We start from the raw sequence: 14,655 nt of genomic DNA on the forward strand, positions 1-14,655 counted from the left end.
GACCACCTAAGAAAAATTCACAAAGCAACCGGGGGTAGAGGGATGAAACCTCAGTGTCTCCGGGTGGAGGTGGCCCCGCCCGGGTCGTCACCTCCAGCGACTCCAAGCTGCACACATGCACACAGCCTGCACTTGGGACCTAGCCTCTGCTTTTTCTTTTTCTTTTTCTTTTTTTTTCTGCTTTCTCTCCCGCGCTGGGCCGACTGCGGAATGGGGTACAGAGGTGGACTTGGTCTTGTTGAAATCCCGGGGGTCTGGACCCGGTTCCCGTTAGCTTTTTGGAGAAAGACCAAGTGGACTCCCGCAGAGGAGAAATTTCTTATTTCCTGCACCCTGGGGACCCAGACTGAGGTGGCGAGGAGCGGTGGAGAGCCGAGGTGACTTGGGAGAGGCCTGGGCTGTGGCGCCGAGGGGATCTTGGTTTCTGAACGTGGAGCGCCCGGCCCCAGCCCCGCAACCCTCGTGGCAGGCGGCTCCCGGGATTTCTCCGAAATACTTCCTCACTGCAGGCCCTGGGTGCCGGCGCGGACCTGCAGGCTGCAGGCTCCAAATCCGTGCAGAGAGAGGGATCCGGATGGACCCCGCAGCTGGTGCGGGGCTTGGGTCCGAGTGGAGTCAGTGGATGTGGCTTGGCTCCGAGGAACAATGCAAATGCCCTTCGCGGTTCCCAGTTCCACGGAGCCCGGCAGCTCTCCACTGGAAAAGCGCCCGGGGCCGAAGACACGGTCTCTTCATTCTTCAGCGGTTTAAAGGAAGCGGGTTTCCTCTCAGAGCTGCTTGCTATCGGGCCACAGCGTTCCGGCGGCGCCCCAGTAATAATGGGGCTGAAGGCAGGAAAGGCTCCCACTGCTTCCCTCCCTCCGCTCTTCTGGTGCCCCCCCCCCCCCATCCCTGCTCATCCTTGTTTGTGAATAAATTTACCGTGAAAGTGCCTTTTTGTATGTAGCCCTTTCTTTTTAAAAACAAACTAGATATTTTTTTAAGGATTCGTTTTATTAGTTTGTGTGTGTGTGTGTGTGTGTGTGTGTGTGTGTGTGTGTGTGTGTGTGTGTGTTTTGCATACAGGCACACTCCTGTGCAGATGGCGGTGGATGACAGAAGAGGGCATGGGATCCCTTATAGCTGGAGCCAAAGAGTAGGGCTCTTAACCTCTGAGCCATCACTCTAGCCCCCTTAACTACCATTTTTAAAATTCCACCTATTTATTATGTTTATGTGCACCCACAAGCCTGGAGTCCGAGGACAGCTTTCGGGAAGGAGTTCTTTCCGACCACATCGGTTCTGGGGATAGATCCAGCTTGACTGGCCCCTGGAGCCTTTACTCAATGAGCCATTTTTCCATCCCTTTTTTAAGTTTTTGAGACAAGATCTGGTGGCCTAGGTTGGCTTCCAGTTCATTATGACCTTGAACTTCGGATCCTTACTACGGTAACAGACCGGTGTCCCAAGTCAGTTGTCTGATTTTGGGTTTTCCTAGGTTAGCTTATAAGTCAGTAAGTGGGCTCAAAAGTTTCCCTTTCAATGCCAGTAAATATCCTATTCTACTTTGCTTAACTGTTCAGCTGTAGACGTCTGGGACATTCATTTAGCCAGTGCTGAAATAGCCCATAACCAAAGCCATCCGGTCTGCAGCCTTATCCACCCAGAACCTTTGGATCATTATTTTACAGGCTCAACAGCACCGAGAAATCTCAAGCGTCGGGAACCCACCACTGCTCTGCTTTCTAAAGGGGCCACCAGAGGCATTTACTTTGGAATTCGTTTGGCAAGAGTCGGGATCCTAGACACCAACACAGTGTCCCCACTCCAAAACACCCTTTGTCCTCCGACCCTATGCAGGGGTGTTCCTGGACAGAGCACAGGTGGAGAGACTTACTTCTAGGGAGGAAGAAGAGGCAGCCACGGAAGCTTGGAGCAAGTGCGCTCTCTCCCATCTGGGAGGTACAGGGACTCTGCTCCTCCTGGAAAGTCCAGGCAAGTGGTTGAAGGAAAGAAGCCTGGGGATCTTGGCCAGCACAGATCTCTTGGCTCAGGGATTTGCAGAGCGACACTGTACAGCTGTGGATGCATCTCAGAGAACAGGTGGGAAAGCCAGGAAAGGCCACCTCTGACCATCCTGGGCAGGGGGCTGGGAAATAGATCTCCTCATCCCTGGACATTAGTAGGATTTGAAAAGGCTAGAGTATCATTAGATTACATAATTACTGTGGTTTGGGTTTTGCTGAAAGAGACATTTCCTTCCTGAGAATTGTCTTCTAAGAAACAGTTTCTTCTCTGAGCCACCCTGACACATATTTTAGTTTCTTTCTTGAGACACAGTCTGGAGTTCAGGCTGGCCTGGAACTCTTGATCATCTTGCCTCCACCATCCAATGCTGGTACATGTGTGTACCCATCTCCTAGCCACAGTGTAACAATTTAAGCATTGAATACAGTATTTGAATTCTGTCATAATGAGAATATGTATGTGTTGTAAGATTAATTTTAAAATTAGGACTCAGCAGAGACTCATACCCTAACTAGTCACAAGTGTGTAGAAGTCTCTCTGTCTTTGCTCCAGGATCCACCTGGCTGCAGGGACACTGGGTATGTCTAAGCCAAGCCTGGCTGCAGGGACACTGGGTGTGTCTAAGCTATTCTGTTTTTGCAACAAGGTTTCCTACTATCCCAGCCACTCTGTGGCTTGGTGGCACTCATCTGTCATCCAGCACTAGAGGTGTGTGTGTGAGGCAGGGGGATCAGAAGTTCAAAGCCACCATTGGTCACAGATTGAATTTGAAGCCACCGAGAGAGAGAGAGAGAGAGAGAGAGAGAGAGAGAGAGAGAGAGAGAGAGAGAGAGAGAGAGAGAGAGAGAGAGAGAGGAGAAGGGTTGTTCTCCCAGATGCCCTCTCCAGTCTTTAAAATACTACGAACAATAATAATGATAATAATGGAGAGTCTCTTTAGCTGGAGTATTCTTCCTCTCTGTCTCTCCTCCCAGAACACTATGTTTAGTTTATCTATCTCTGTTCCCACAAAATGCGCTGTTTTGTGTGTCTGTCCCTAAATTTGCGATTGTGGGCAATGAGTTTTCTCATTTAATTTCAGTTTTTGTTTTAAGAAAATAAGAATTTCAAATGTATGGAAGTTACCAGAAGAGCAGACAGGCCACAGCACACCGGACTCCACCACAGCTGGTTTATCCGTTTCTACCTCATCTATAGTTAGTGTTGTGGGTGTTTGAGAGTAAATCACAGACACCCACCATGTCCTTGTTCTTCATTATTACAATGTGTCTGTCTCCCTGGACGAGGATGACTTCACCCACCTCAGTGCTGGGGACAAAATCCGGACAACTTAATCTTGATACATACAGCCTCCACATCCTATTCACATTTTATCAACTATCTCAATAATATCCTTTCTATTCTTTTTTTTTTTTGGCCCAGATTTTAATCCAGTATTATCCATTACATTCTGTCTTAAAAATCCTTTTAGTCTCTCTTAGCTAGAAACAGTTCATTTATTTATTTTGTTTGTTTGTTGTTGCAACATATTTTGGAAGGGCACACCCGGTTTTTGCACAATTTTTAGTTTTCTAATTAATTAATTGATTGATTTTTTTGAGACAGGGTCTCACTACATAGCTCAAATTAGCCTGAAAAATCATGATTTTCCTGCCTCAGCTGCCTGCTCTTTAGTTTAAGCAACCCGACACAGAAAAGAGCTGTACAAAGAACCCTTGTTCTGACCTATTTGCACATAAGTTGCTGTCACAATGCTTTATTTTACATCCTAATAAACAGAGACATTCTCTTGGGGTCACAACGAAGTCACCAAAATCAGGAAACCTGCACTGTCCCCAGCCCTGGGAAGCCTCACCAGTGTCCTGGAAGCCTCCTCATTCATGGACCCAGGTTCTTAGGTTTTGCATTTGGTTCTTGTTTCTCTCTGGTCCTTTTCGGTTTGGGGACACTTAAAGACAGTCTTTGCCTGACCTTCACGGCCAGTTGTCCTGTAGAATGTCCCTCAGTATGGATTTGCCTCATGTGTCCTGGTGACCAAACTCAGATTGTGCCCCTGCGGTGAGAACATCTGTGCAGTTACTCGGAGGTCTCATTGCATCCTCTCAGGTAGCACGTGATTTATCCCTTATTGGAGAAGCCACCTGATGGTTGGAGAGAGATGGCATTTGCTGAGGGCGATGGTTAGTTTTGATTGCCACAAGCTAGAATCACCTGGGAGGAGACTCAGTGAGAGATCTAGATCAGGTGGGGATTGTCTTGATTATGACAACTGATGTGGGGGACCCAGCCTTATGTGGGTGGCACCATTCCCTGCGCTTAGATCTAGAATTGTTCAAGAGAGGACAAAGCAGAGCTGAGCAGTCACACGCTGCTTGTGTTTCTCTCTGCTCTTGGCTATGATGTGACTGGTTCCTCCCAGTGCCTGCCATGACATCTCCACGAGGATGAACTGTGACCTGGAACTGGGAGCTGAATAAACCTTCCCCTCAAGCTGTTTTCTTTTTCAGGGTGCTTTATCACAGCAACAGAATGAAATGGGACACTCTCCCTAAAAGTTACTGTTTTGCTTTGTAATTAATTAGCACCTTACAGGGAAGAGTTTTGAGACTACATATCAGATGGATTCCTGCTGTGCTATATTGATTAATAGTTGCTATCTCTATTTATTTAATTCTTTCCAATGCTGGAATCCTGTAAGGTCATTTCTTCGTCCGTCTTTTGGTGACAGCTTCATTGAGGTCTGAGTTACTTGTCATAGAACTGGTTTGGGTAAAGTGCACCATTCAGTGGATTTAAGCAAACTCTCTGAATCACATAGCCACCATCCTCTGGTCAGTTTTAGAATGTTATCATCACCAAGAAAAGGAACCCTGGGGCCAGGCTGTGGCTCACTGGTAAATGCTGCCTGGAGTGTGTGGGGCGCCAGATTTCCTCCCAGCACTAAAAGAAAAAATAAGAAAAATCCTGTTTCCTTCCACCTCATCTTAGCATTCTCTGAGCATTCCTTACTTTCTAGCACAAGATTCACGCTTCTCATGTGGCTTTCTGTGCTACAGTTTTGACTCAGTTAATTCTTTCTCCCGAGGAATCTTGGTTCTCTAATGTAGCATGGTTTAGAAGGCGGGGTCTGGGTTCTGGTTTTGGCCACATTGCTGGGGAGTTCAGGTACAAGCCTCCCCAAGGGCGGAGTCTACTTACACATTCACAGTTTCATTTATTGAGATTCATAAGTTTGCCCCAAGGACTAACCAAAGGAGCTGTCCTGCTCTTCCTTCTCCTCCTCTCCTCTTCTTCCCCCTCCCTCCCCCCCTTTTCCTGACCCTCCCCCCACCTCCTTTAGACAGGGCCTCACTACATAACTGCCCTGAAACTTACTGTGTAGATCCACCTGCCTCTGCCTGAGTGCTGAGATTAAAGGCATTTGACACTCTTCTCTTGATTTTTTGAAACAGGTTTTTACGTAGCCCCGGCTGGCCCCATGTTATATAGCCAAGGATGACCTTGAAATTCTGACCCTCCTGCTTCCCCCTCCCAAGTGCTGGGATTACAGACATGAGCCCCCACACCCAGTTCATACAGTGCTCGGAGTTGAAGCCAGGACTTTCTGCAGACTAGGCAAGCACTCTACCCCCTGAGCCAATCCCCTCTTACTGTTGTTCCCCTTTTTCTGTTCACATCACTCTTGTATCTCGCGCGGAGAAAGCTGGCTCCTCTGGGCTTGACTCGATCAGCCGGCTGCTGTGTTATTAAGTTCACCGTACTGCCCCATTTGAGGAGTATAGACCCTTGGGTGGGGCTTAGCCACCCACTCCAGACACTGTGCAGGTGGCTCTCTCGGCAATAGGTTCCTGTGGGCACACACCCTTCCTTGCTGGCAGGGAACCTAGCTTGGTTTGACTCCACCTCCTGGCTTTTGAGGGGACTTTTCGGGAAGAAAAAGAAGCATTGTATTTTAAAGATCACACTCTCTCCCTCAGATCGCAGTGTAATTCTTCTGGTGTGTGGACCGCTCCCTCTTCTTGTTCTCTCCAGAAAGTAAGACTCAGGTGACCCCACTCATCCGCCCTTGTCACTTCAAAAACCACCACTACAAGCCTCCTTGTGCAGATTGTCCTAATCACCCGCAGAGAAGAAGCTCTGAGATGTCCGAGCAGGAGCAGCGCACCTGGGTCCAGGACAAGGCGGTGTCTGTCTGATTCAGCACTCCGTGAGGGCTGTTTTGTCACACTCACTTGTGTCCTTCTCACCTTCAAGTGGGGAGGAAGCCCTGGATGTTGTGGAAATCCCTGTGTAGACCAGGCTGGCCCCAAACTCACAGAGATCCACTTCCCGATGCCTCCTAGGTGCTGGGATTAAAGGCGTGTGCTGCCACGACAGCCCTACATTTTCCTATTCTTAAGTTTTTTTAAAATACATACTTTTCTTTAAGAATTTCAAACATATATACAATGTATTTTGGTTCTGTTCACCCCCTCTCCTCTAACTCCTGAATCCGAGTGTCATCGTCCCCCCGCCCCCCAAGTCTTCCTTCCAACTCGGTGCTACGGCCTCCTCCCTCACACTCTTCTTCCTTCTCCTAGCCCACTGGGCACAATTACTGCATTCCACGTACCCCTGAGTGTGGAGCCACCTAGTGGAAGATGCTCGACTTACCAGGGGCAACGTTCTTATTAAAGAAACCCGACTCTCCATCGCCTGACAAACCTCAACTGTGAGCAAGCACCTCCTCAGCTAGAGGTGGGGGCTTGTGGGGGCCCTCCCTCTCAGCGCTGGGATGTTGATTGACTTGGTCTTGTCCAGGCTGCTGGAGCTGCTGTGAGTTCGAGGTCCTGATATGTCCAGAAGACCTTGTTTCACTCTGGTCCTCCCCAGGTGTGTACTGTCTTTCTGCCTCTTTTCCCCAAATGTCCCTGAACCTTGGCGGCAGGCAGGGGGGTGGGGGGGGGTGGGAGGGGTAGGGGGATGGGGTGGGGTGGGGGGTGTTTGATGTAAATGTCTCATTTGTGGCTGCTCTTCTTACCTGTTGGACAAACTAAAATTGAAGGAGCTTTTGTTGTTGCTTTGATTTCCCTGCTTCTGATTCCTGGTAATCTTGGGTGTTCTCCCAACATGTCTTAGTAGGCTTTGTTCCAAGGTTTGAACACTTAGCCACAAAGGGCCTAGAGTTGGTTAAAACCTACACAGAATCAGCTTGCCCTTTTGTTCTCCAGCTCTTCTCCTCACTAAGGTGGCTTGAAAAGCTTTTTTATCAGATGTGTAGAAATCCATAGCTTGTGCGGCCCTTAAAGCATTAAACTAGTTTTCTGTAAATGGGCATTTTGAAAGCTTTCCACTAGCACCCATGCATACACACCACACACATACAAACACGCGATGCTCCCATAACCATCCTTAGTTTAATATATTTGTGCCCACACCAGAATCCTTTGAGCACATCCCCATGAATGGTGTCTATGGCATGAGACACACATTTGAAGCCACTGTACTTGGCCATGGTTGTGTATCTGCACTCACATCTGTAGTGGACGGCCAGGCATCCCATCAGGGATGGAGGGCTGGGGAGAAAGGCTGCCACACGGAGAAGAACGCTCTGCTTCAGAGGTGGAGGAGTCCTTGAAGCTGGAGGTAGGTAGTGAGGACATCTACAGGAGAAACTTGAGTGCGTGGGTTGGCCAGAGGTGCTGGCCACGGCGTGCAGGCAAGGCAGGGTGCAGGAGGCCTCAGCTTCTGGGAACTGCTCCCTCAGATCCACCGAAGGGAGTCTCTGCTGACGGGAACATGGTCAGCCCTTGTGGTCCAGCATGTGGAGGGTGCAAGTGGACATTCACCCGATGAGAAGGAGATTCTTGGCCCATGAGATTGGCAGGCTCCACCATGTATCGTTTGTAAGTTGTGCCCAGGCAAGGTGACCCCATTTAAACACTGAGCAAAGGCTGAGCTGCTTCTCCTGAGATGCTGTGTGGGTAGGTGTGGCCCTGCCTCTGAGCCACAGTAAGAAGACAATGCCCAAGGCTCCCTGACCCCAGAAAAGCCACGTGAAAGCCACCCAGTAGATATTGTCAAGACCTCCCTCTCCTGAACTATCTCCTGAAGGGGAAATACCCCTTCCCAGCAGTCCCCAGTGAGGCAGCCCTCGATGCGCTGAATCCTCACAGGCTTTAGGTTGGGGTGCATTCTTGGAGGGAGAGGAGAGTAGAGAGGGCAAAGAGAAAGAGATGATACATGTCAGTCAAATTAGTGATAAACTCCGAGTCACCAACAGGCATCAGTGTCCCATCTGTCTGTTACATTAGTCTGAATCTGTGTCCCTGAGCCTGCATAATGGCAGCTGTCTCATCTGTCCCTAACAAAGGGCTTTGCTCTCTTTTTATGGGACAGGGCAGAAGGAATGAGGGATACTGTGCAGAAATCTCTAACAGAGTTTTACAAGAGATTGAACTTTTCTGACTCCAACTGACCCAGAAGCACCAAGAAAGGCAAATATTCATGTATCAAATAATATCTGTATGCTGTTTCCAGCATGTATGGCAGATATTTGCTGTATGAGGCTGATTTCAAACGGTTTTGCTGCTTCCAGCATTTATTACCTTAACACGCATACACATGGGTCAGGGCCATGGGAGAGCATATAACTTAAGACTGCAGCTATGCATTAACTTAGGTTGTAAAAGCTGATTACACGAGAAATCCAAGGCAAGTAAGGTGGTTGTTACACTGTTCTCTTAAAGGCGGTGAAACAAGCAGGCAGAGTACACAGTAGGAGAGAGGTCTTAAGTCTTAAGTGACCTCAAGGTGTATTGTTAACTGGGCTGTCAGGTCCAGCAAAAGTTCCAGGACTTTAGAATGTGGGAAATATTTGAGTAATAATGCATTGCTGTGATGGTGTCCCCTGTCCCGGACTGAACCCCAGATGCAGTGACAGAAATGGATGGAGATCCAGGCAGGTGTCCCTTGGGTACTAGGGGCTCTGAGGAGGTGGGCTGCCAAGTGGACACATGTGGGTTTTGAGAGCAGCTCTTCCTTTCTCTGAGCAAAGGTCAGACTCTAGGATGCTCTATGGAGCTGGAACCTGAGGGGATGGGACAGGATTCAGGGGGCTAATCCTGCTTGAGGTTTGGGCCAGGGATTGAGGGCCAGCGAGGGCCTGACAGTTGTGTCCTCATCTTGGTTACTTTTCTAGTGCTGTGACAAAACACCATGACCCAGACATCTTACAAATGAGTTTTGGTTTTGGTTTACCATTCTAGAGGGATAAGAGTCCACCACGGGGCAGAAGGAGCAGATGAAACAGTAGGGCATGGAAGCTGAGAATGCATATCCTTTATCATAAGCACAGAGCAAAAATAGCCAACTGGAAGTAGATAAGTTCTCTTTACTTTTAAAGCCTATCCCCAGTGACATACTTCCTCCAGCAAGGCTGCACCACCTAAACCTCCCCAAACGATGCCTCCAACTGACATCAAGTACTCAAATGCCAGAGACTATAGGGGCCATTTCTCATTCAATCACCACAACCTTGCTTAGCCTTTTGGCTGTATATCAGCTCCCTGAGCAGCCACCTCCATCTGGGACAGTGCTGGGTCCTGGCAGGGCCAAAATGACTGACGAGAGTCATCTACCCAAGGAGCATCTTGAACAGAGAGATCCCAAGGAAGTTTTCTCCAAACACCTAAGCCAACTGTGAAAGGAGAGACTCCAGCTCCCCCTAGTGGAAACATTCTCTCCTGCAGGGAGGGAGGTGCAGCCGACTCGGGAGGTTCCCGGACACACAGGGCTGCTCCCCAGGATTGTATAAACAGTATGATTGCTGGGGAGAGGAGACTCTTCTGTGGGATGGCTGTAAGCTGGGCAAGGAGAGCCAAGCTTGCAGCCTTCCCGAGTTGTCGCCCACGCTGGGGTGGCTTTTCAGTAACGACAAGTGCTTTTAAGGCACCTGTGCTCCCATAAGTAATCCAAATAAACTCCTTGGTTCACCCAGGTAGATTTGGGCAGATTGGCCACTTTGATTGTGTTTGCTGCCCACTCAGGAGTGAATGGCCCTTCATGTCTCCCCAGAAAAAAAAACAAACATAAAACAGATGTTCATTCAGGCAAGTGTGGAGTGTCAAGAGAAGTGCTAAGGGTTTGGAGAGATGGCTCAGTGCTTAAGAGCACTGACTGTTCTTACAGAAGACTTGGCTCAAGTCCCAGAACCCAGAAGATTACCTTACAACCATTTGCAACTCCAGTTTCAGGGGATCCAATCCCTCTTCTAGCCTCCAAAGGCATCAGGCATGCATGCGGTGCACAGACCAAACACCCATACTCAATAAAGAAATGAAAAACGCAAAGGGTTTCCCCCTGGTCAAGCCTTTAGTTTTGGGTTCTTGAGTTCCCTAACCATCCAGGGAGTCCTAATCGCCCACTGAATAGATGGGGGAAGTCAAGGCTCAGATGGTGCAGACAGCTTGTCCAGAGCCACACCGCCATGGCAAAGCCAGTTTCCTCCATCACCAGGCCAGATGTCTAGATGTGCTAACTGTGTTAGTGGAGAATGAATGGAGCTGGTAACTTCTCTCTCCTGAGGACCAGGCATGTGTTCCAGGCTCAGATCACTGGGAGTACTTTCCCCTGACACTAGCTGCAGGGGTGGTCTTTGTGGCCAGCAGAGTAACAATCCTGGAGACAAGAAGGCAGTTTGGTTCAACATGGAATAAGCAGCCAGTGCTGGTTCAAACCTCAGGAGTCTGATTCCGAGTAGTCTGTTTTAGGCATATTTGAGCACAGAGCAATTTGGTGGAAAATTTCCAGGTGATAATTAACTCAATCCTGAGTGCACAAAAAAGCTCAAGACATGACTATATCAAAACTTTTTGTGAAGTACCTGTGACATCTTCCATAAAGATGGGTTCCATAGATTGAATACATGTAACACCTCCCATAAAGATAGATTGACAAGCTCAAAGTAAGAGTCGGGGGAGAATCCAGTGAGGTCTCAGCCACACAGATAGTGCAAAGATCACCAGGCTATTAACCACGTGTGGTGGTATTGTGTTCCCCAAAATATTGTGCACGCTAATAAACTTATCTGGGGTCTGCTGTGGGATGTTCTGTATGGCAAATGTGTTGCTGATTGGTCAATAAATAAAACACTGATTGGCCATTGGCTAGGCAGGAAGTGTAGGCGGGACAAGGAGGAGAATAAAGCTGGGAAGTGGAAGGCTGAGTCACAGAGACACTGCCAGCCGCCATGATGAGAAACAGCATGTGAAGATGCCGGTAAGCCATGAGCCATGTGGCAAGGTATAGATTAATGGAAATGGATTAATTTAAGCTATAAAAACAGTTAGCAAGAAGCCTACCACAGCCATACAGTTTGTAACCAATATAAGTCTCTGTGTTTACTTGGTCGGGTCTGAGCGGCTGTGGGACTGGCAGGTGACAGAGATTTGTCCCGACTGTGGGCCAGGCAGGAAAACTTTAGCTACAGGGGTCAGAGAACAGAACAGCCACAATATTAAACATAGAGGATAGGCAGTGGTAGCAAACGCCTTTAATCCTAGCATTCCAGAGGCAGAGCTCTACCTGGATCTCTGTGTGTTCAAGGATACAGCCAAGCTTGGTGACTCATGCCTTTAATCCCAGAAAGTGAGACTTTAATCCCAGGGAGTGATGGCAGAAAGCAGAAAGGTATATAAGGCGTGAAGACCAGAAACTAGAAGCTTTTAGCTGATTAAGCTTTTAGGCTTTTGAGAAGCAGTTCAGCTGAGATCCATTTGGATGAGGACTCAGAGGCTTCCAGTCAGGATCGCCTGAGGAATTGGTGAGATTCATGCTACAATCAAGTCTGCTCCAGGTCTTCTGGGCAGAAAACAGGATATACATCCCTCCCTTGGAAGGGACAGCCTTGTGTGTTTATCTGTGAGCACAAGGATCTCTATACCTCCCCTGACCAGTGCCGGTTTCTCTCTCCTTGACACCCCGACTGGTGCCTGTGAGCTCCCGTGCCTGGGGGGCCTTCTGGAAAGTGCACTGCTGATCACTTGTGCACATCACAGGCCCTCTGGGTGGTGCTGGAAAACTGGTGGCTGCATCTGCTCTGTGTTCCAGGTACCTTCTCTCCAATTCCAGATCATCTCAAGGGGTTGGTTGGTGGAGAGTGGGACCAAATTCTAAGAACATCTGGTTCATTCCAGAAACGGTTTCTGAGTAGTGAGGAGGTGCTGGGATGATAAAACACAGCCTTGGCCCAGGCCACCTGGCTTGACGTCCCTGTTCTCACAGAGGCCATTGAAGTGTCTGCAGAGGAGACAGATGGGGCAAGGTGACAAGAGGTAACACAGAATGCTACATGGCTAGCTAAGCACAATGCATGAGCTACCCTCAGGAGGGTCACAGAGACAGTCCCTGAGCCAAGCTGTGTGGAAGGGACAGAGCTGGAGGGAGTTTAGGGGTGAATGACTCTGGCATCTAGGCTCCAGGCTAGTTGGTTTCTTCCCAGCCTTCAGTCTTACATCTGTGCAGACTGCTGAAGAACAGGTGTTAGTTATTTAGCGGTGCTCTTACCCTGCGAGGAAATGTCACAAAACACGACAGAATCCACTAACAAGAGTTTTATTAAGACAAAAGAGACAGACGAGTGCTCAGGCCTGCGGAGAGACACGTGTGCGGGGGAAGAAGAAGGGGGCAGCCGGGAATATGGCGCCGGCTTAGAAAGGCTGCGTGGCGCATGCCCGTACACAGGTCAATGTGGCTACTCCACGCATACACAGATCACATGGTTGCATTGCACGCTCTTACGCAACCATGCAAAGCCATGGGGTCCTGGTCACGCGAGACATCTTGACCCAGAAATGGCTATTTTGACCTGGAACTGGCTAGGCGGAAGTGTCTAGGTCCGCCGGGCATGTGGGGGCGTATTGTGAATCCATCAACAGGCCCTTCTAGACCACCAACAACACGGGTTTTTTTTTTTTTTTAAATTATATTTAGTTACTTATTTGTGTGTGTGTGTGGTGGGGGGTAAGGTATGTCAGAGGACAACCTGTACAGGTTAGTTTTCTCTTCACATTCAGATCCTGGGGCTACATTTCACATCAGCTTTGGTATTTGCTAAAATATCTTGGATCCTGGTCTAGGGAAGGAAGGACGTCACACAATCATTGGTATCACTCGTTCTCTCCTTCACTCTTCCTTGTCTCCCCCCGCCCCCTTTTTTTCCCCTAAGAGGTTGTCTTGTAGCCCACATTGGGTTCTTAGCCCTCACTGTGTGGCTGAGGATGACCTTGAACTCCTGATCCTTCTGCCTCTGCTTCCTAAATTCTGGGATTACAGGAATGTACCATCACAGTGCTGGTAGGGAATGAATCTAGGGCTTCATGAATGGTAGGCAAGCACTCTACCAACTCAGCTGCAGCCCCAGCCCAAGCCCGGCCCAGGCCTAGCCCCAGTTCAACCCAGCCCCAGTCCCAGCCCAGCTCCAGCCCCAGCCCAGCCCCAGCCCCAGGCCCAGCCCCACCCAGCCCCGTCCAGCCCCAGCCCAGCCCCAGCCCCGCCCAGCCACAGTCCCAGCCCAAGTCCCAACCTGTTCATATTCCCAGCCTCATGGTCTTCTACTTTCTTGTCTCCCCTTTCACCGGATGGAAGTGGCTCCTGGCCCACACCACTCCCGGAAACCTGTAGGATTATCTGCAGATATTTCCCTTCACTCCTTCCTGGTAGTTTTGACAAAGTATGAGGAAAGATTACCTGCCAAGGTTTCAGAGAGAGACCAGTAAGAAAAGTGAAGACTTAAGGATAGAGGTGAAGGGGCTGGAGAGATGGCTCAGTGGTTAAGAGCACCGACTGCTCTTCCAGAGGTCCTGAGTTCAATTCCCAGCAATCACATGGTGGCTCACAACCACTTGTAATGAGATCTGGTGCTCTCTTCTGGCATGCAGGTGTACATGCAGGCAGAACACTGTGTACATAATAAATAAATAAATCTAAAAAAAAAAAAAAAAAAGGTAGAGGTGAAGCCACCCAGTGATCATGCACGCCGTTAATCCCACAGAGAAACCCTGGCTCAAAAAACAAAACCATGCAACCAACCACACAAACAAACTAACAAAAGAATGGAGCTGAAGGTCACCAAAGACAAGGAAGAGCCAGTCCCCTCTGAGCCTGCATGGTCACCATGGCCCTGTCATTCACAGTGAACCCACCAATGAAGAAACCCAGCTACACAGAGGAGACCCAAAGCTACTCTCTTGGGACAACTTAACAACTTAAGTTTTAAGTTGGGGTGGGGGTGGGGTGGTGGAATACACATTTCAATGTAAATATTGTTCCAAGGTATCAAATTATTGAGCAATAACTGTGTGGAATTGTGGACTTTGAAAGTTAAAGTTTATACTTAAAAATGGAAATAGAGCCCGGAGAAATGGCTCAGTAGTTAAGAGCACTGGCTGCTTTTGCAGAGGGCCCGGACCCGGGTTCAGTTTCCAGCACCCACATGGCACATCACAACAATCTGTAACTCCGTTTCCCGGGTATCTGACACCCACTTTCTTTTGGCCTCCACAGGCATCAGGCCTGCATGTGGTGGACATACTACATTCAGACAAAATATCCATATGCAAACAATGAAATACATAGTTATTTTTAAATATGAGCCAGCTACTTTACTCC

This window comes from Peromyscus californicus, unplaced genomic scaffold (genome assembly GCF_007827085.1).
Source record: "Peromyscus californicus insignis strain IS unplaced genomic scaffold, ASM782708v3 Scaffold_6__1_contigs__length_162567912, whole genome shotgun sequence".
Classification (NCBI taxonomy): Eukaryota; Metazoa; Chordata; class Mammalia; order Rodentia; family Cricetidae; genus Peromyscus; species Peromyscus californicus.